Source organism: Schistocerca americana, chromosome 5 (genome assembly GCF_021461395.2).
Source record: "Schistocerca americana isolate TAMUIC-IGC-003095 chromosome 5, iqSchAmer2.1, whole genome shotgun sequence".
Taxonomy (NCBI): domain Eukaryota; kingdom Metazoa; phylum Arthropoda; class Insecta; order Orthoptera; family Acrididae; genus Schistocerca; species Schistocerca americana.
Genome location: NC_060123.1, coordinates 459,197,853 through 459,221,197, shown reverse-complemented (window position 1 = coordinate 459,221,197; position 23,345 = coordinate 459,197,853). Strand labels below are relative to the sequence as shown.

Genomic DNA, 23,345 nt, shown 5'->3' with positions numbered 1-23,345 from the left:
GAGAGATGGCACCACTGGCGCGTATCGAGGTCATGTTTAGTTAGTAGCATCTTTGGAAAGAACGCACACCAAGTTTCAGCCATATTGGTCTATTTCTTTGTGTTTCGCATTCGTGTGAATCAAAGTCGAGTGATTGTGAAAAAATGGACGAAAAAGAATTTTGTGTGGTGATTAAACATTACTTTATGAAAGGCAAAACGCCGCAGGAGACTAAAGAGAAGCTTGATAAACATTACGGTGATTCTGCACCTTCGATTAGGACAGTCTATAAGTGGTTTCAAAATTTTCAGTGTGGCCATATGGGCACAAGTGATGCTGAACGTTCTGGACGACCTGTGGAGGTTACGACTCCAGAAATCATTGATAAAATCCGTGATATGGTGATGGATGAAGTGGGCATCTCGAATGAATGGGTACATAATATTTTGCATAAACATCTGGACATGAGAAAGCTATCCGCAAGATGGGTTTCCCGATTGCTCACGCTTGACCAAAAACGGAATCGTGTGAAGAGTTGCAAGGATGGTTTGCAGCTGTTCAGAAAGAATCCGCATGACTTCAAGCGTCGTTTCGTCGCTGTGGATGAAACATGGATACATCACTATACTCCTGAGACCAAAGAACAGTCTAAACAATGATTTACCAAGGGAGAATCTGCACCAAAAAAGGCGAAGCCCATTCCTTCGACAGAAAAAAGTTATGGATACTGTCTTTTGGGATTCGCAAGGGATAATCCTCATCTACTATCTGGAAAAGGGTAAAACTATTAAGGTGCATATTATTCATCGTTCTTGGAGCGTTTGAAAACTGAGCTGCAAGGAAAACGCCGGTGACTGGACCGCAAAAAAGTCCTTTCTCCATCACTACAATGCACCAGTACATACGTCAGCAGTTGTGGTCGCAAAATTAATGGAAATAGGATTCCAACTCGTTTCACATCCCCCCTATTCTCCAGACTTGGCTCCCTCGGAATACTATTTGTTCCCCAATTTGAAGAAATGGCTTGCGGGACAAAGATGTTATTCAAATGAGGAGGTGATTGCAACAACTAATAGCTATTTTGCAGACTTGGACAATTCCTATTATTCCGAAGGGATCAACAAATTGGAACAGCGTTGGACGAAGTGAATAAGACTAAAAAGAGGCTATGTCGAAAAATAAAAACAATTTACCCCAAACACGTAAGTAGTTTTTATTTTTGTACATACTTTTCAAACGCCCCTCGTAAACATCATTTCCGCCCATTTTATTGCTCATGAAATCCACACATTGCAGTTGTACTACCATACAGGAAGATCTTCAGAGATGATGGTCCACATTGCTGTACACACCGGTACCTGTAATACCCAGTAGCACATCCTCCTGCATTGATGCATGCCTGTATTCGTCGTGGCGTACTATCCACAGGGTCATCAAGGCACTGTTGGTTTCAGTTTAATCAATCATTTCCATGCAAAGTATTGTCCATAAAGCCTCTGTTTCACTTGTGATGCCTCTGGCAACACGTGTAGGCCCAGGAGATATTTTCACAATATTCTTTCTTCTTGTTTTCGAAGTTACATTAGGACATATTTTATTCCAGTTACATGTTTTGTCCCTCCCAATAAAAATTCCAACAGTGGATAGTGGCTCATCAGTTATCATCTGACTCGTGGACTTGATCAGAATCTGAATCGTGGTCACGTCGTGTGATAAATTTCTCTGAAGAAGAGTCGTCATAGTTTCCGTTGTCTGGTACAGTTGAACTCTGAATCGTTGTTGAGTAACCAATCAAACTCGTTGTCTGTCAGCTTTGATCTCGCTCTGCACAGTGATATACCCGCTTGTTTGTGTTATCTTTTGATTGGATTAAAAGGAACGAAATAAGCCAAGGAAAAATTACTTAATGACGGGGCGCGTGGCGTGCTTTGTACACTAAGATGACACACTCCCAGTTTATTTTAAATTATTGTAGCTCACGGGGACGTATGACAACACAACTTCTCACTGTGCTAGCTGAAACAATATTGCAGGCATAGGTAGGGGCTTGCTATTATAAAAAAAAGAAAGAAAAAAAGAAAATGGAACTGTGCAGACAATGTTGGTTGCGTTGGCGCAATTTATACACAGGCGCGCCCGCTCGAGGGTTAAGTCTCAGCTTACTGCATTGTGATGCTGTACGCAGAACTGGGACTCGCCTGAAATCGACCACTTGGCAAGTGTTGTTGGCGCACCACTGTTGGCGATCCTCCCTGCTACTGTGCTGATATTCCGTGGTGCTGTAGAAGTTGCACTTTCAATATGGTCACTTGCTTGCTGCAAACTTGCCCATTTCCGGGCTCAAACACACGACGGCCGAACCAACAATCTCCTCAGGCACTAGGCGCTTGGTAGCGATGAGATCCTGTGTGGCGTTGGGTAATGCCCTCCTGAACCCGTTGATTCAATATTCGCTGTCATGGCATCCCGCAAAAGTGTTGCGGAACTATAAACCGCAGTGTCATAGTCTAAGATACTGACACGGTCAAATTCCGGCACGAGCTGGAGGACGTTTCTCCTTTCTACACCGGGCGCAACATGATCTACCCACAAACGACCCACATTCAGTGCGATTTATCAATGAGAAACTGTAATGTAGTTGCATTAATTTATTCTGAAGGCGGTGCTGATAGACAATAAAAGCGGGTTAAAAGCTGTGAGCTGTCTGGGGAAGTTAACCTTGCATTACTGAGCAACTGTTTCGCCAGGTATCCAGTCTAGCTTACCAAATTCCCAACCAGACTAACATTAATTATAATCTTTTAATAGTCATACGGCAACCGGTGATTATATATATATAAGAGAATTTAAATAAAAAGAAATAAATCAGTTTATATTTGGAAATTTATATTAACATTGATCATTGAAATTTCAGCATATCAAACTTGATTCATAACTAAACTGGTGCCTTATTTAGGATTGTGTAAATGTGAGTTTGTAATCTTACGGAACACATCAAATAAGGAGCCAAGATCGGGAGACTACATACAACACTGCATTCATAAAATAACACACGAAGAACGTTGAAACATATGCAAGAGGAAATTAACCACAACCGACCGATTCAATTTTCACTCAAAGAAATTACGTTCGTAGCGCAGTCCTGTCCGTCATGAAATTACCGCACACTGGTATACTAAATTCATACTAACTCTCTGTGAAATCTTCCCGAAAAGAATAGCGGAGGGCTACTTTGATGCTTACACCACATGCTTCACGTGGTCAACTTGGTTTACACAAAGAGTGTAACTCCACAATAATTTTGATAATTAAAATAAATTACATCGAAACGCAATTTACAAAAGAAAAACCTCGAACTGGTTACTATCGTCTTACTATTAACCTGATGGGTCAAGCTATTGTATAAGCACGTGGTACTGGTCTCACAAAGCACACCCCACGTGGGTTGAACATAAAGAAAAGTTGCTATATTGAAAAATATTGTTAAGACGAGACGTTATAATCTCACGCACATTCGCATTTAAGATTGATGATCTTAGTCAGAGTTACTGATCACGTGGTTCCATTTTACTCACAAAGTAGTGACAAAGCAACTACCGGAAGATATTCTGAACTTCACACTAGAGTGCAAACAACAAAGCTCAGTGTGGAAATCTCCATAATCACCAAGCCCCAAAAAAGCAACAGTGGTTGTTTCTGCTGGGAAAGATATGGTCATCTCATTGTTTGATGGTCATGGAATGGTTTATCAGCACGTTGTACCTGCTCACACATTAGTAACTGGACAATACTACAGGAATATCCTTAAAACATTGCAAGTCCGTATCAGGCGCAAAAGACCTTTTGCTGAATATCTTGCAAAAATCAACGTGAAGTGCATCCCTCATTCTCCCTATAGTCCGGATTTAGCCCCATGTGACTTTTTTCTATTCCCTAACATGAAGAAACACCTTCGTGGGAGGCATTATCAATCATCAGAAGATGTGGTGAAGGCTGCCTGGGCGATTTTGAAGGACCTCTAAAAAAAAAAAAAAAAAAATTCCAGCATGTATTTGAAGACTGGCAGATACGCTGTGAGAAGTGCATCGCATTCATGGGAGACTACTTTGAGAAGGACCATCAAAATCATGATGATGAGTAAAAGTATGTTGTCAAAGAAATGATCATTCTTTATTGAACAGCCCTCGTAAAAAGATCGGCAGTGTATTCAACAGTTCCTGGGAATTCTAAAGTACATGCAAATATTATAGGCTCTAAAAGTGTTTTTATAAACATGCTCGCCCTTAGACAGCATTCGCTTCCTGGTTTACTTTAAATTTATGGTATATTGCAACTTTCAAAACCACAATATTCTTTAATGACTGAGAAATTATTTCATTCTTATACAGGGTATCTTTTTTCTTGCAGGTAAGTGTACACTGGATCTGATGATAAGCTGGGTGCTGGACCATCGCTTGTAAGTAGACATGAAGTGTTAGTAGTGAAACAACCTATCTGATGAGTCCTCGTTGATGCGCCTCGTTGATTCCAGAGAAACAGGTTGACATTGAACGATATTAATGTAGAATATAAGTTTTTCCTTGACGTCTTAATAGTGGACAACGCAGTCCCAAGAAATCCGCAAAATTTAATAAGCGTTGTTGAAACGAGATTATGGTTAATACCTCAGCGACCATGACATACACATTTTCACACTTTCCATATATTCAAATACAGACAATGATTACTTGTGTGTAATTAGGTCTGGACCTACCTTGAAAATAAAAAAAAAATTGCTATCCCGATGACCAGAAATGCCTCATGACGTTTATATACAAATAAAATAATGTATCCAGTCACTGTTGCATTAATTTTTAATGCCCACAGTGCTGTTCAGAGAAAAATCTGTCCTTTGTGGTCATTTCATTTGTACAGCCTAGTACATTATACAATCTCTCGTTTTCGATATCGTGTTCACTCTCGTTGCGGCTGGAAAACGATATGTATGAAACGTCCTGTTTTTCATATGGATAATTGTGCGGCCACTGAAATAGTTAACATCGAAACCTAATTTCAGTTAAATTACTCTGTTTTCGTTTGTTTTTAGCTTGTTACACATTGAGAACGTGGCTGTAAAAGCTACACTTGCCGATACTTATAATTCAGGCCCATCATTCCCTTACACACACTGTCTACAAACAAAGTGAATTTTATTTTATTTGATGATGACTATGTCACCACCGTCAGAATCGTGTGCTCCTGTACGCCAATGATAAAACAAATAGTATTTCAAAAGATTGGCCCGCAGCTCGTGGTCGTGCGGTAGCGTTCTCGCTTCCCACGCCCGGGTTCTCGGGTTCGATTCCCGTCGGGGTCAGGGATTTTCTCTGCCTCGTGATGGCTGGGTGTTGTGTTATGTCCTTAGGTTAGTTAGGTTTAAGTAGTTCTAAGTTCTAGGGGACTGATGACCATAGATGTTAAGTCCCATAGTACTCAGAGCCATTTGAACCAATTTTCAAAAGATTGTTTATCGTAACTTCCTGTCAAATTGAAACTGTGTGCCGGACCGAAACTCGAACTGGAGTCCTTTGCCTTTCGCAGGCAAGTGCTCGTAACAACTGTTGTTCACTACACATGTTGTAAAACAATTGTCATATTACCGTAAACTACACATTTAAACATAGGTTTTTCACTGAGCATGCAGTTAGTTGTAAATTTTAAAACATCAGCGTGCATAGGTGGGGCACAGGGCACCTATTTCGTATGTATCCGGTATTGGGAAGACAAGTGTTACCCACGAGGATGGATTGCTGGAAATTTCTATTCGCTTGCAAAGTACTTTCCACCATAAAGGGGACTTGCGGAGTAGAGATGTGATTATGAAAGTACCGTTACGGTACAGTGAAATACACAAATCAAAAAAGTTTTGCTTAGCCCGGTTCCGAGAATTCCAGAGCCTGGACAGAAAATTGGAATAGAGATCAACATAAACATCATTTCCGCCCTTTTTACTGCTCATGAGTCGGCTCTGTGGCCGAGCGGTTCGAGGCGCTTCAGTCCGGAACTGCGCTGCTGCTACGGTCGCAGGTTGGAATCCTGCCTCGGGCATGGATGTGTGTGATGTCCTTAGGTTAGTCAGGTTTAAGTAGTTCTAAGTCTAGGGGAGTGATGATCTCAGAAGTTAAATCCCATAGTGCTTAGAGTCATTTGAAACATGATCCGCAAACAGAGATCATGTGAAACTCAGCTCGCCCTATTTGCCCAAGAAATTCACAGTGCCGTAGACACTGGCGAGCAGATTGATGCCGTATTCCTGGACTTCAGGAAGGCATTTGATACGGTTCCGCACTTACGTTTAGTGAAAAAAATACGAGCTTACGGAATATCGGACCAGGTTTGTGATTGGATTCAGGATTTCCTAGAAGAAAGAACACAACATGTCATTCTTAACGGTTCAAAATCTGCAGATGTAGAGGTAATTTCGGGAGTACCGCAGGGAAGCGTGATAGGACCTTTATTGTTTACAATATACATAAATGACTTATTTGACAACATCGGTAGCTCCGTGAGGCTATTTGCAGATGACACGGTTGTCTACAAGAAAGTAGCAACATCAGAAGACTCGTACGTACTCCAGGAGGACCTGCAGAGGATTAATGCATGGTGCGACAGCTGGCAGCTTTCCCTAAACGTAGATAAATGTAATATAATGCGCATACATAGGGGCAGAAATCCATTCCAGTACGATTATGCCATAGGTGGTAAATCATTGGAAGCGGTAACGACCGTAAAATACTTAGGAGTTACTATCCGGAGCGATCTGAAGTGGAATGATCACATAAAACAAATAGTGGGAAAAGCAGGCGCCAGGTTGAGATTCATAGGAAGAATTCTAAGAAAATGTGACTCATCGACGAAAGAAGTAGCTTACAAAACGCTTGTTCGTCCGATTCTTGAGTATTGCTCATCAGTATGGGACCCTTACCAGGTTGGATTAATAGAAGAGATAGACATGATCCAGCGAAAAGCAGCGCGATTCGTCATGGGGACATTTAGTCAGCGCGAGAGCGTTACGGAGATGCTGAACAAGCTCCAGTGGCGGACACTTCAAGAAAGGCGTTACGCAATACGGAGAGGTTTATTATCGAAATTACGAGAGAGCACATTCCGGGAAGAGATGGGCAACATATTACTACCGCCCACATATATCTCGCGTAATGATCACAACGAAAAGATCCGAGAAATTAGAGCAAATACGGAGACTTACAAGCAGTCGTTCTTCCCACGCACAATTCGTGAATGGAACAGGGAAGGGGGGATCAGATAGTGGTACAATAAGTACCCTCCGCCACACACCGTAAGGTGGCTCGCGGAGTATAGATGTAGATATTGCTCATGAAAACAACACATTGCATTTTGTACCACTATACAGCGAGACCTTCAGAGGTGGTGGTCCAGATTGCTGTACACACCGGTCCCTTTAATACCCAGTAGCAAGTCGTCTTGCATTGATGCATGCCAGTATTCGTCGTGGCATACTATCCACAAGTTCATCAAGGCACTGTTGGTCCAGATGGTCCCACTCCTCAACGGCGTAGATCCCTCAGAGTGGTTGATGGGTCACGTCGTCCATAAACAGCCCTTTCCAATCTATCCCAGGCATGTTCGATAGGGTTCATCCCTGGAGAACATGCTGGTCACTCTAGTCGAGCGATGTCGTTGTCCTGAAGGAAGTTATCCACAAGATGTGCACAATGGGGGCGCGAATAGGCGTCCTGAAGACGAACGCCTCGCTAATACGCTGCCGATATGGTTGCACTATCAGTCGGAGGATAGCATTAGCGTATCGTACAGCCGTTACGGCGTCTTCCATGGTCACCACCGGCCCCATATAATGCCACCCCAAAGCAGCAGGAACCCACCTTGCTGCACTCGTTGGACAATGTGTGTAAGGCGTTCAGCTTGACCGGGTTGCCTCCAAACACGTTTCCGACGTTTGTTTGGCTGTAGGCATATGCGACACTCATCGATGAAGAGAACGTGATGTCAATCCTGAGCGGTCCATTCGGTATGTTGTCGGGCCCATCTGTACCGCGCTGCATGGTGTCGTGGTTGCAAAGATGGCCCTCGCTATGGACGTCGGGAGTGAAGTTGCGCATCATGCAGCCTATTGCGCATAGTTTGAGTGAGTCGTAACACGACGTCCTGTGGCTGCACGAAAAGCGTTATTCATCATGGTGGCGTTGCTGTCAGGGTTCCTCCGAGCCATAATCCGTAGGTAGCGGTCATCCACTGCAGTAGTAGCCCTTGGGCGGCCTGAGCGAGGCATGTCATCGACGGGTCCCGTCTGTCTGTATCTCCTCCATGTCCGAACAACGTCGGTTTGATTAACTGAGAGACGTGTGGACGCTTCCTTTGAGGAGAGCCCTTGCTGGCACACAGTAACAATCCGGACGCGATCGAACCGCGGTATGGACCGTCTAGGCATGGTTGAACTACAGACACTACGAGCCGTGTATCTCCCTCCTGGTGGAATAAATGGAACTGACCGGCTGTCCGATCCCCTCCGTCTAATAGGCGCTGCTCATGCATGGTTGTTTACATCTTTGAATGGGTTTAGTGATATCTCTGAACAGTCAGAGAGACTGTGTGACACAATACCCACAGTCAACGTCTATCTTCCCGAGTTTTGGGAACCGGGGCGATGCAAAACTTTTTTTTACGTATTACGAATATATTCTAACCTCTATATCTTAGCGATAGCGCATCGCACTTTCCATCATAACCAACGTTTTGACACCAGTAAAAGGCAGCAAGACACACCAAACAGTGTGTGAGGCAATGAAGTGATACCGCAACTGTTTACAGATAGGCTTGTTTGTGTTAAGACTTCAACCGGAGCAAAACGAGGTTAATGATCTTAGGAATTGGTAAGTAATTACAAACCGTTGGACTTTAATGATTCACCGTGCCGTTTTCTCTTCGATAACTTCCTGATGATGAAATTGTGATGTCAGAACGCGAAGCAGTTGTTAGTGTTTAGTAATGCAACAAGTACGTGGCAAACAGCGATCGAGGACTTGAAACAAGTCTTATTACCCATGAACCGACTCGGGGCCGTCATCTAGCTTGTAACGTTCGTGTTTGAAGAGCACAAGCTCGTCATTTGTGGTTTTGTACTTCTCTGCATATTAGCAGATAAACTATATTCAACCGATGATGTACTCAGGTGTCCGGGCTCATTGTAAACTGTATATTCAAATTACTTAGTGCGATCATGCACTAAATGAAAGTATGCAAATACAAAGAGGTTTTTAAGGAATTAGTATTACACGCACACAAATAGCTTCATACTTGTAATTAGCAGAGAACAAAGCTCTTGGAAAGTAGAAGTAAAACGTTGTCTAGTCAAGTCCTGATGAATCAAAGCTTAAAGAAGAAACTCCGCCTAGGCACTCACCTTTCTTACCGAACGACCCTACAAGTACTACTCACAACCTCAGTACATGCCTAATGTTTCCCACACTCCGTATATACGTTTATACGTATTTTTCTGGACTTACATCACTACTTGGTTTGAATCCTGAGCTGGTACTTAATCTTAATCTGTTCAAAAACTTCACAACGAAAGACTGATTAAAGATATTTCCGTATAATTATAAGTCGGAAACTGATGGCTTTTTAGTAATTTTTCATGTAGCCACACCGTTATTCCAGTTTGCACAGGACTACGTGGCAGTGTTTTAATGGTGTATTTCAACAACACTTCGTCACCACACCAGGGTAATGAAGGGAAAAATGTTCTTATTATATGTAATCTATAACGTTTCTCTCTTACAACATTTTTGACACTTTTTTCCTTTATTTTATTGTTGAGAATTAACATTCCATTGAAAGAAGGTGTGAACAAACCACCATTCATGTTGCACAATTCTAGCACTCTTCCGAAAAGATTTTGAAAATACCATAAATTTTGTTGCTGCACCACGTTTGGGACCACGAAACCAATCCTCCTCCTACCACATTCTATTTTACCTACTATTCGACTGAATCACTACATCCCATTTAACGACTAACCCACAAATTATCATTTCGCTGCCATTTTGCAATATTCGGTTCCTGGTTAAGTTTTTAGTATAAGCACCGAATTTTTTTGTCGTAGCAAGCAGTTTCGAATCAGGACAACTTTAGATTGCCCCTCAAGGTACTGAAATAATTCATTTTTTTAGTACGTACAGATTGCAGCCCCGAGCGATTTATTGTTATAAGCAGCTGCTTCTTCTTCTTCTTCTTCTTCTTCTTCTGCTGCTGCTCCTCCTCCTCCTCCTCCTCCTCCTACTACTACTACTACTACTACTACTACTACATCTATCCAAGAGTGGTGAACTTGTTATGAAACATTTCGTCGAATATATAGGGTGTAAAAAGGTTACAAAATCTTAGTGTGCAGAATAGACTAAAATACTTACGAAAATACCACAGGTGCAGTTTTCCCCAGTATGGGTTCCTGTAGAATTTACCGCTAGTGATTTTCAGAGACAGTGTTCAAATTGCCGTGTAATGAATTCTGTTTCAGAAATGTTATTGAAAACATCATCCATATACATTAATGCACAACTGGCACTGCCTGCTAATGATGGTCTAATACGCTCGAAACAATAAAGTATTTCACGAATAGTGGCTGCAGCTTCAACCAAAAGAACAGTCTGCTCTCTGGAGTGTCCGTGGGGGTGTCTCGTACATCAAATGCTCCGTCTCCTTCCACGAAAAGAAATCCTTAGGACTGAGATCGGAAGAACGTAGTGGGGAATCCAACAATAGGGAGAAACATCCTCTAAACGTTCTGGCATCAACGGCAAAATGTGATGGGGCCTCGACATGCTGGAACCGTAATCGTTGCCTGACGGCCAGCGAGACACTCAACATTTCAGGAAGGGTCGATTATTTCCTCTACCGAGGGTGTTAGGCAGAAGATACGGCCCAATCAGGTGGTCTTGAACAACACCAGCCCATACATCCATAGTAAGTCAGTAGATGCTGTAACAAGTTAGTTGCTTTTGAATTTTCCAATTCCGAGAGTGAATATTGTGGCTGTTGAAAATTTTTTCCCTTGTGAACGCAGCCTCATTAACAAGAAAAAACCACACTTTGGAATTCAGGTATGTTTACTGTTTGATGTAGACAGCCTTGGCAGAATTCGAAGCAATGGGCAAAGTTAACAGCTGATAGGTTATTACGTTCTGATACTTGAATGGATGCATACTCGTCTTATGCTGGATGTTCCACATATTGGCGTTGGGGGTATTAGTTCCCTGACTATCGATCGTGTGCTTGTGCATGGTTTGTCCTCAGTTCACTATCTTCCGCAAACTGAATAGTTCGCAGACTGCGACGTCTACCAGTTCCACTTTGATCTTGTCGAAGAAATCCTGCTTCACGAAGCCGCCTATTAAGTCTTTGAAATATGACACGAATTGCTAAGCTACTCCTTGGAAATAGGGCTGCCAGACTGTTGCAGCATACCTCCCATAAGAGGTGCAAGTCTACTAACCCGCTTAGAATGTAATCAGCGATATAGAATCTGTAAACATCATTACAAACCTTCATGTAAACACAAAATAACAAACAGTAATCATGTAATTATTTATCCAGGGACGCCGGCACTGCTAAGCCTTCCTGACGGTAAGATTCCTCAGTCCGCGTGTCGCATACGAAATAGTGAAAAGAATTGTGAACGTTTGCCTAAAAGGGAATTCCAGCGCCAACTCCTTCAAAGACCCCAAGCAGGGAAACGGTGCACCTGTGACATTTGTGTCACTAAACAAAGTTGTTTCTTTTTATCTTCTCGAAACATAAAATTGAGTAAGTAGATTTTTTACACCCTGTATATATAGACTCCTGACTCGTCGAGCTTTTTTGTCGAGGTGAAGTAGGAATAGTCCATTATGACGATGAGTGCTTAGTTTCAGGGTCATAGCCATAAACAGACATGGTTCTAAAGGGGGGGGGGGGGCAAACCTGGATATCTGCCCCGGGCGGCAATTTCAGGAGGCGCCAAATTCATATTCTTGAAGGAAAAACAAATTTGTTTCACAAAGCGCGCAACATCCAGCGCACGTTGGTCTACAGAGTATTCATATTATTTCGAAACGCATCCCTGTTGATTTTTGAACACATTCTAAGTTAATTTCTGAACGAATCATAAATTGATTTTTGAATGCGTGCGTAGTGTACGTGATGTCTGCCAGGGGAATCCCCGTCGCATCTAGAGGGGGAAAAAAAAACCTTCCCGCAGATTAAAGTGGACGGGGCTACACGAATGGGTGAATACCAATCTCTGTTTATGTGGTTGATTCGGTATGCCAGTGATAAGCGTTTTTACATATCCAAGAAAATGAAATTTTGACAGAAAATTTTTGCCAGTTCGCTACACTACTGAGCGTCTGTTGTACAGTCCCCGGTTAGCAGTCGCCTAAGTTCTATTCTCTGAATAGAGCGGAAAACGCGTTGTACGAACACGTAATAACGCCTGACCGGAGAATAAACACGGGATAAGTAAACCGGTGATTGTGGCAGGGTTAGTGAAGTTAGCGCAGAAGTTTTGACAATGGCAGGAATGGTTACAGAATTAGTGATAAGTTTGTTGTTAGGACGTGGAAGGAGAAGAAACTGGGACTTCACACAAATTATACGGGAGAATGAAGATTCCAGATTTATATCAAAATTTCGTACTAATACTACTTTTCGATCTCATGCTTGAGAAACCCTATTATATGAATGAAATGTGAAACTATTTCCTTTTGCTTGAAATAGGCCTAATAGGCATTTGATGTTGGCATTTCATGAATTATATTCTGTCCTGTTATTTATGTAAATGACCATTTTTGCCAAAAACAGCCTCGCTTATTTGACGTGTGTTAAAATAGCTGCAATATTAGAAAGGCCTATTTAGTTTTATCTAGCAGACAGTGAAAAATAGACGTAATCAAATCGAGAAACCACAGCAGCCTTGGGTACTATCCGTATTAACAGCTTATTCAGTATTAGACAGCGACATTTTGTTTTTTCAGATGGCAAAACGTTTGACGAACTTTGATGAGGTGATGGATTCTTTCGCAAAAAGGAAAGCACGCTTTGTGAAATCTTAGCAGGGTTAGAGAGACAAAACGCTGGGACCTAAAGATTGTACTATCTTTCTTGTCTCTTGTCTTTACTGGTTTTATGTTTCATATACTTTATTTTATGTTACACAAATGAGAAAGTTAGTAGCTAATAGCCAATAAAGAGTTCAAATTTTCTGACGAGTTCGTATTTTCCCGGTCACAAACAATCTCACACAGTATCGAGGTGTGTGTGTGTGTTTTTTTAAAGTGGGGTAGGATGTCAAATCGGCCGTTTGTGAGCAGCAGAGGCACCATAAGATATTTTAATTTCCACTGTCCTTAATATAGGTTTAATGAGTTGCATTACAATATATTCAAGTTTGATTTCCACAGAGCGAAATACAGTGACGTGCGATAGAACGCTGTGTGAAGAGGTGTGGCACTGCACTTTGGCACCTTAACACCAAATAACATGTCCCACATTTCCTCGAACATAGAGTTTTACATATCAAACTCTTCAGGTAGATGTGCACTACAAAATGAATATATTTTTGGAAAAATAGATTTTTAAATTTTTGACGACGTATCTCAATTGCTGTAGGGGGAAGTGGGGCACGACTATAAAGTTTCTGCCCCGGTTCGGAAATACCGTAGATCCGGGGCTGGCCTTAAACCTAACTTCCATCACCAGTAACAATCTGTGAACGAAAATTAAGATCATCTTGAAGTAGTTATTAAAGCTCCTTACAGACTTCCACATGATGATGTCTGTTATTTTGTAAGTAGTCGTGGCACAAACTTCGCCGCAATCCTTCTCATGCCCAATACTTCTGACAAAATACAGTATATTCACATGTGTTATCTGTTACTTCCAAGGTCGTGGACGGTGTAACACAGAGAATCAGATCCCTCGCTTTCTGAACATTTTATGGTGTAGTGGAAGTTAACAGTCGTCCAGAGTGTTTGTTTTCATCAGTTGATGTCTCTTTTTCGATTTTGATGTACTTACCACCAGTCTTTGTCTGACCCAACCGTTTACTCCAGAAACTTGCATCTACATATGGTGCGTTTCGGCACCTATTTTTGGAACTTCAAACGAAAACTGTGTAGGCACTCATTGCTCTTTCAGGTCAGCTATCGCGAAACTGCTAACTCACTGAAACACGACAATGGAAATATGATCACCAACAACTAACCGAACCGGTGTCTTGTCATCTCTTAACCAGTTGCGCGCAGAATTCTAATTTCACCGAACTTTTAGATGCCACTCCGTACCCCGGGCTTAGCGAGACTAACAGACTCAACATACAAAACACCAAATAACAATAAAAGTGTAGGTTTTGCCGGATGATGAAGAAGGGTTTAATTTGCATGCTGCTTTTCTCTTGCGAAGTATTTTTATATAGGAAGATGTTAGCTGCAGTGGGCGATCTCTGAAGAGAGAAAACTTTAAAACTTCGTAACTGTCATGAACGTCATTGACACCAGCCTTCAACAGCTGCGAATGGTGGTGGTGGGCGGGTCCATGACGCATCGGCTTTGTGCGTCCCCCGGATATGGGTCGGTGGGCGCGAGGTGTTAACGCATGCGCAGTGGCGCGCGTCCTCCCCTCCCGAGCGTGCTGAGCATCTGCGAGTGGGACGGCGGCGCGGTAAGCTGAGCGTCTGGCGACCGGTTTACATTCCGCCAAGCTGCGGTTGCGCAACACGGATGACGGGACCCAGATTACGGCGCTGTTCCCCGTGTCGTACCACGTTAACAGGCGCCAGTCAGCGGCCGAAAAATTATTCGTGGTTGTAAACTGCACAACGAGAGGATACAAGTGGCTGATACGAAATTAATACTACAGATTACGTACATGAAATACGCAAATGATTATATTTACATGCAGCGTCCTCGACATAAAAAGTCGAACTGCAACTGTGCGAGGGTGCGGTTAAAGATCCTTGCACTCTGTGGCCACCTCACTGTACTTAGCTAGAAACGGGGTGTCACTAGAAAGCAAAAGCAAATACTTAACTATTCCGCTCCTGATTTACCTGTTGCAGCGAATGTCTGTATTTATTGTGAACAACAAAATTAACTGTTACAACCCAAGGGAAAAAACTGATATTTGTACTGAATCATTTGAAAATTCAAGTGTGACCCGGCCAGAAAATTTATTCAGTTTTATTTTTACTTCCGCGTAAATCATTTTCAGGGTTGAAGAACACTTACGCGTTTTTTTTTTTTTTCTACTGACTTTTATTTGTATGAACTAGTTTTCGGCTTATTAGGCTATCTTCAGATAACTACTGGCTATTGTTTACCTTCAATATGGAATTGCTCTATCAATAAGTGACTGAAGAATCCATAAATAACGTCATTCATTCATTTCGTCTTCCGGGCAAAAAAATTCCATATGATGCAGTAAAAACAGAAAAATGAGACACCCTATTAGCCTTAAGGCAACGGCCTTGCCGCAGTGAATACACCGGTTCCCGTGAGACCACCGAAGTTAAGCGCTGTCGGGCATGGCCGGTACTTGGATGGGTGACCATCCAGCCGCCATGCGCTGTTGCCATTTTTCGGGGTGCACTCAGCCTCGCGATGCCAGTCGAGGAGCTACTTGACCGAATAGTAGCGGCTCCAGTCGAAGAAAACCATCATAACGACCGGGAGAGCTGTGTGCTAACCACACGCCCCTCCTAGCCGCATCCTCAACTGGGGATGACACGGCAGTCAGTTGGTCCGACGGGTTGGTCCCGATGGGCCACTTGTGGCCTGAATACGGAGTGCTATCAGCCTTACCTTGAAAAACATGTAATTACAGTCTGATGACCCAAGCAATATAGTTACTCTAACAGAATTGACATAGTTTTCAGCAAGTGCAGTATACATTTTTCAAAATAAAATTCAGTCGCCTGTTGCAAATATATTAATTGACGTAGTTTGCTCTGACATGCCACTGTCGATGATAAAAATTGCAAATGTACTATCCTGGTACTGCATATGTGGAAACTCATATTAACATGGAAAAGCACTTATACCACTCAATCTAAAGCGAAAAGCATTTTTACTTACTTCGTATCTGAAATAATGCGTTTTCTGTCAGCACAGTGTCTCTACATCTACATGGATACTCTGCAAATCACATTTAAGTGCCTAGCAGAGGGTTCATCGAACCACCTTCACAATTTTCTATTATTCCTATCTCTTATAGCGCGCGGGAAGAATGAACACCTGTATCTTTCCGTACGAGCTCTGATTTCCCTTATTTTATCTTGGTGATGGTTTTTCCCTATATAAGTCGGTGTCAACAAAATATTTTCACATTCGGAGGAGAAAGTTGATGATTGGAATTTCGTGAGAAGATTCCGTCGCAACGAAAAACGGCTTTCTTTTAATGATGTACATCCCAAATCCTGTATGATTTCTGTGACACTCTCTCCCATATTTCGCGATAATACAAAACGTGCTGCCTTTCTTTGAACTTTTTCGATGTACTCAGTCGTATCCGGTAAGGATCTCTCACCGCGCAACAGTATTCTAAAAGAGGGCGGACAAGCAGTCTCCTTAGATCTGTTACATTTTCTAAGTGTGCTGCCAATAAAACGCAGGCTTCGGTTAGCCTTCCCCACAACATTTTGTATATATTCCTTCCAATTTAAATTGTTCGTAATTGTAATACCTAGGTATTTAGTTGAATTTACAGCTTTTAGATTAGACTGATTTATCGTGTAACCGAAGTTTAACGCGTTCCTTTTAGCACTCACGTGGATGACCTCACACTTTTCGTTATTTAAGGTCAACTGCCACTTTTCGCACCATTCAGATATTTCTCCTAAATCGTTTTGCAGTTTGTTTTGATCTTCTGATGACTTTATTAGTCGATAAACGACAACGTCATCTGCAAACAACCGAAGACGTCTGCGCAGATGGTCTCCCAAATCGTTTATATAGATAAGGAACAGCACAGACATAACGTACTGGAAATGCGCAGTCTATTTTTCTTAGCGAAACATAAGATGATGATTTTTCAGGCAAACAATCTGCACGATTGTCTGGGCACTATGTGTGATCTGGTTTGTCAACAGGGAGACATTATTTCGCGAGTAATGTTAAAAATCCTTGTCGATGCAAGATATATATACTGTACATATGTCGTCACACGGACATCAGCCGACACCAGGCAAGCGACTGCCAAGTAAAATGTCTCCCCTGTACGTGAATATACACAACGGATGCACTACTGCAGGTTGTAGACACATGGTTGACAACATACCGAAGTTTCGGACTGGCCGTGAGCCGTGCTCGGATAGCCGGATAGCGTAATGGTAGCCGGCGCGGTAGCTCAGCGTGTTCGGTCAGAGAGCTGCTTGGCCTCTATAATAATAAAAAAATAAAATAAAAAAAGCTGAGTGAACGGAGTGGAAGGATCAACAAACGAACTTGACCGGATGTCATGTGACGTCCGCAACGACCAAACACAACGATCAACAAACAAAAAACAAAAATACGGCTACAGCTCGCGATAAGCCGGAAATTCGAGTCGTCATTCCACCATACAGCTGATGGTTGTCCATATTCACAGTTAATGGATACATTTCATTACGGCTGTAGTCGCTGCTGAGCCCAAGGAACATTGCATCGTAACTCCGAATAACACAGGCACTGCAAAAATGGTTCAAATGGCTCTGAGCACTATGCGACTTAACTTCTGAGGTCATCAGTCGCCTAGAACTTAGAACTTATTAAACCTAACCAACCTAAGGACATCACACACACCATGCCCGAGGCAGGATTCGAACCTGCGACCGTAGCGGTCGCTCGGTTCCAGACTGTAGCGCCTAGAACCGCTCGCCCACATAGGCCGGCCGTAAGGGCTTCCCAGTGTGTGGAACTCCTGCAACGTAGTTGAAACAACGTTGGCATCCTGAGGGCGGACGTTATGTTGGCAGCCGTTTTGTGGGAAGCCGGTACACACATCCTCCATACACTCTCTATCTCTCCCCATCGGATTTCCATATTTTTGGAGACATTCGTACAAATGGCTTGGATATGGACGAAGAAGCACACTCCATAGTATAATCATGATTTCGTAGGCAACCGCAAACAGCTTTCCATGAAGACAATGACCGTTCTGTCTCCAAGGGAGATACATACACTACTGGCCATTAAAATTGCTACACCACTAAGATGACGTGCTACAGACGCTAAATTTAACTAACAGGAAGAAGATGCTGTGATATGCAAATTATTAGCTTTTCAGAGCATTCACACAAGGTTGGCGCCGATGGCGACACCTACAACGTACTGGCATTAGGAAAGTTTCCAACCGATTTCTCATACACAAACAGCAGTAGACCGGCGTTGCCTGGTGAAACGTAGTTGTGATGCCTCGTGTAAGGAGAAGAAATGCATGCCATCACGTTTCCGACTTTGATGAGGGTCGGATTGTAGCCTATCGCGATTGCGGTTTATCGTATCGCGACATTGCTGCTCGCGTTGGTCGAGATCCAATGACTGTTAGCAGAATATGAAATCGGTGGGTTCAGGAGGGTAATACGGAACTCCGTGCTGGGTCACAACGGCCTCGTATCACTAGCAGTCGAGATGACAGGCATCTTACCCGCATGGCTGTAACGGATGGTGCAGCCACGTATCGATCCCTGAGTCAACAGATGGAGATGTTTGCAAGGCAACCATCTGCACGAACAGTTCGACGACGTTTGCAGCAGCATGGACTATCAGCTCGGAAACCACGGCTGCGGTTACCCTTGACACTGCATCACAGACAGGAGCGCCTGCGATAGGTATTCAACGACAAACCTGGGTGCACGAATGACAAAACGTCATTTTTTCGGATGAATCCAGGTTCTGTTCACAGCATCATGATGGCCGCATCCGTGTTTGGCGACATCGCAGTGAACGCACATTAGAAGCATGTATTCGTCATCGCCATACTGGCGTATCACGCGGCGGGATAGTATGGGGTGCCATTGGTTACACGTCTCGGTCACCTCTTGTTCGCATTGACGGCACTTTGAAGAGTGGACGCTTCATTTCAGATGTATTAGGACCCGTGGCTCTCCCCTTCATTCGATACCTGCGAAACCCTACATTTCAGCAGGATAATGCACGACCGCATGTTGCAGGTCCTGTACGGGCCTTTCTGGACACAGAAAATGTTAGACTGCTGCCCTGTCCAGCACATTCTCCAGATCTCTCAACAATTGAAAACGTCTGGTCAATGGTGGCCGAGCAACTGGCTCGTCACAATACGCCAGTCACTACTCTCGATGAACTGTGGTATCGTGACGAAGCTGCATGGGCAGCTGTACCTGTACACGCCATCCAAGCTCAGTTTGACTCAATGCCCAGGCGTATCAACGCCGTTATTACGGCCGAGGTGTTTGTTATGGGTACTGATTTCTCAGGATCTATGCACCCAATTGCGTGAAAATGTAATAACATGTCAGTTCTAGTATAATGTATTTGTCCAATGAATACCTGTTTATCATCTGCATTTCTTCTTAGTGTAGCAGTTTTAATGGCCATGTATATGAAGTGTTATTGCAATTGCCGGCCGTAGTGGCCGAGCGGTTCAAGGCGCTACAGTCTGGAGCCGCGCGACCGCTACGGTCGCAGGTTCGAATCCTGCCTCGGGCATGGATGTGTGTTATGTCCTTAGGTTAGTTAGGTTTAAGTAGTTCTAAGTTGTAGGGGCCTGATGACCTCAGAAGTTAAGTCCGATAGTGCTCAGAGCCATTTGAACCATTTTGTTATTGCGATTACTTTTGAATAGTTCCATGTGTCTCTTTCTCAATTGACTGCCTCTTATATTCAAATTTCCGTCGGTGTCTACTGCAAGTCTCCACACAAGTAAATCGAAGAAAAGGCTAAGACTGCAAAATTTCAAGGTGAGGCGTTATATTCAGAATCTTGAAACGTTGGCTTTTACAAATAAGGTAAGCAATAATATCACAAGTGTATATTCATACTCAATGAAAAATTAAACACTGAAAACCTTTATGACATGTCGAAGCGACTGTAAACTCGCTCAGAAGAAACAAATGCACAAGCCGATGGGTCTATAGATAAGTTGATGGGAAAACCAAAAAAAGAGTGCTCGGATTAAAACGGGCATAAGGCAGCGATACCATGATTCTCCTCTACTAACTGACGTGTATATCGAAGAAGCGGTAAACTACATGAAAGAATGGTCCAGATGTGGGATTAAAAGTTAGGTGGCTTAACGCCCCGTCGACGAGAGGTCATTAGAGACAGAACACTATCTGGAGTTAGGGAAGGATGGGAAATGAAATGAGCACTGTTCAATTTCGTGAGCGATTCAGCGAAAACACAGAAAACCAAAATCTGGATGACCGAACGGGGATTTGAATAGCCGTCCTCCCGAAAGCTAGTCTATAGTAGATTTGGCGATAGATGATTCCAGACAGTTGGCAGCAATGTTGCAAACTTTCAGCTGCGATTGCAAGCTTTCAACTGCGAAGCGCAAACGGCTGCAGACGTTAAAGCAGTTTTATGTTGAGCTGCGACAACTTGTGTTTATCAAACCCGCCGCCAACAAATCTAGCAGCCCTCGATGAAGATATGGAAGAATTGTAGTACATGTTACTTCAACACAGAATACGGATTGAGAGTGAATCAGAAAGATGTTGAATTATTGAGGAGTAGCATAATGAGATTAGTGACAAAAATCAAAATTGGGAATAGTTGAAGGAACTCAGCTTCGTCCGTCGTGTGGTGTTGTGTATACCAAGTTGTACAGAGGATATAAGATGCAAACTGTCCCAGACGACAGAAAACATTCCTACCCAAAATGAACAGATGCCTTAATTTGAAGTAGCTTTAAAAATGTAAGTCAGTGCACTTGACTGTAGGGAAATAAGTCGTGGTCAGTGGAAAGACCTGGGAATGAGAAGAATCGAAACTTTAATATATATTTTTACAGGAGGATGCCGAAAACTATGTGAACTAATAAAACTAGGCTCTCGACAGACTCCCTAAGAAAAGGAACATTTGGTAAACACCAACTAGAAGGGATAGGACGATAAGGCAGTATTAAGGTATCGGGGAGTAACTCCTGTAAAATAAAAAGGAGCTCTGGAGAACGAAATTGTAGACGAAGTGAGTTGGGAGTATATATTTAAAAAATTGGCGGGAAGATTAAATGCCACTCTAGAGACGAAAATATGTCACGGGAGAACGAATCGCTCTGGGGTGCATTAAATTCTTCAGAAAAGACAAGTGTTCTTCCTACGTCTTCGGAAGGACTGCAAATTTCTCACTTTCATTTCAAGTTTTGAAAGAAGCAAATGTACATAAAAATAATAAAATTTTACGGATCTCTTTTCGTTGCGTAGCGATGAATTAAGAAATGAACTGCATGAAATACCCAGAAATCATTTTCGCGTAATTTGTTAAAAAGTTGCAAAGCATTGTGGATTTTTTAAACTGTTTTAATACCAATGTACAGCGTAACAGGAGATGGCGGTTTAGAGCATAATAATCATTTTAAATTTTAATTAACGTTTTGTAATCAGAATTACGACATATTGAAGACGTTATGTCTTAATCAATTGGTAGCTAACTTTATCGATGAGTCACATTGCGTAGGCAGTGCAGTCGGAATGATTTGAAAGCTGATAACTGAAATTGTCAGTTCTTTGTAAGGTTGGCATGACGCATTGACAGTTACTAACGGGAACAGGAGCTAAGTCATGTTTTTGTTGCTTTTGGATGCGTCGAGTAGTTATTTTGGCTTGGCGCGTCCGATATAGCAGCAGCCTGGTTCATGGAATTTTCCCCGATATCGGTAGTCTTGCAAGGTCAGTGTAGCGCTCATGAGCTATGTCACTGGAGTTTATCATAGGGGACTAACGGTAATGCGTAGTCCATGAATTTTTATGTCGTTTCCTGTACTGTGCTTACGAAAGGATGGTGCAGCGACAACGCACTGGCCGTCCCTGCCATAGGGTCATCGTCACAGGATGCTGACCGTAGCCAATTCGTTTACAAACCCAGTACATGGAATATTTGTCGCAGTATTGTAGTACGCGTGCTGGCTGTTGTCACTATAGCGTTCACGTGTAAATTATCATCTTTCTGTAGATGATTTCTTTGCTTCCATTATGAAATCTGTCTAATGACAGAGGCGAACTGTTTGCTTGGGAGGTAAATGTTTCAAAATTCTACTTTATGCAGATGATGCCTGGTACGAAACAAACCGCTTCAGTCATCTAAACAAACAATGTAATTTTGGCATCTCATGAATTACAGTTTAAAGCTTTGTGCGGCAAAGGTTCAAAGCGAAATAACGTCGCCGTGGACAACATGTTTTCATTGTAGCACAACTCGACTAAAAGAAGGGACCCTGACGCGTAAATCAATCGTTTGGTAATGGAAGAAAATGTGAGGAGTAAAAATTATAGGGGGGAGACTAAGGCTGGGATACTGTAAGCAGATTTAAATGGATGTAGGTTGCAGCAGTTGAGCATAGATGAGACGGCTTGCACAGGACAGACTAACGTAGAGAGCTGCATCAAATCAATCTTTCGACTCCAGACGACGACGACGACAACCTGAAATACTTCATCCAAAGAAGCTAAAGACGAAGCTACTCAACGCCCAGAAATAGCAAAGTAATCTACCAACAATAGTTAAACTCTTTATAAACTGTGACCCCTTCAGTTCTACGATGTACAAAATTTCAAAAGTGGGTTACGTGTAAAAGACCAAAGGGATCTCTCTCTCTCTCTCTCTCTCTCTCTCTCTCTCTCTCTCTCTCTCTCTCTCTCTCTCTCTACACACACACACACACACACACACACACACACACATAGTACACAAATTAACGTCGTCAGTAAATGAAACATTTTATCGCTCTTGTGCTTTCTTATAACAGAGGAAATGTCGCTTATTTCGATGTTGTATTGCCTGATAAGAAACTAAACAGAGAATAAAGAACGAAATGCTTTCACTCTTGTTTTTATTTGATTTTTCCTTAAATAAACTAAAAGTTTGTTACATTCTCACATTGCAACAAACTTCATTTCGACCCATTGCGTCTCCTATCTAGAAACTTACGTCCATTTGACGTAAACTAAAACTTAGCATATATTTGAATTAATGGATCACAAAAACTAGGTGTGAAACATATTTGACATAACATAAACTGTTTGATTACATCAGATGCGCTTTTCGTTCAGATAGATTCGTAGTGAAGAGAGCCTCCAGGTTGTAGAATATGTCAGAAAAACAAGAGTACACAAAAATGTA

The 23,345-nt window shown here is 42.5% G+C and overlaps 1 protein-coding gene and 1 pseudogene across 3 annotated transcripts in view; both read left to right on the top strand.

Moving 5' to 3' along the window:
- The window catches only part of LOC124615542 (E3 ubiquitin-protein ligase AMFR-like), a 341,793-nt gene that overhangs the window by 99,412 nt on the left and 219,036 nt on the right, over window positions 1–23,345 (top strand). The gene's annotated exons all lie outside the window — the stretch shown is intronic.
- On the top strand, window positions 15,508–15,624 carry LOC124617310 (annotated as a pseudogene).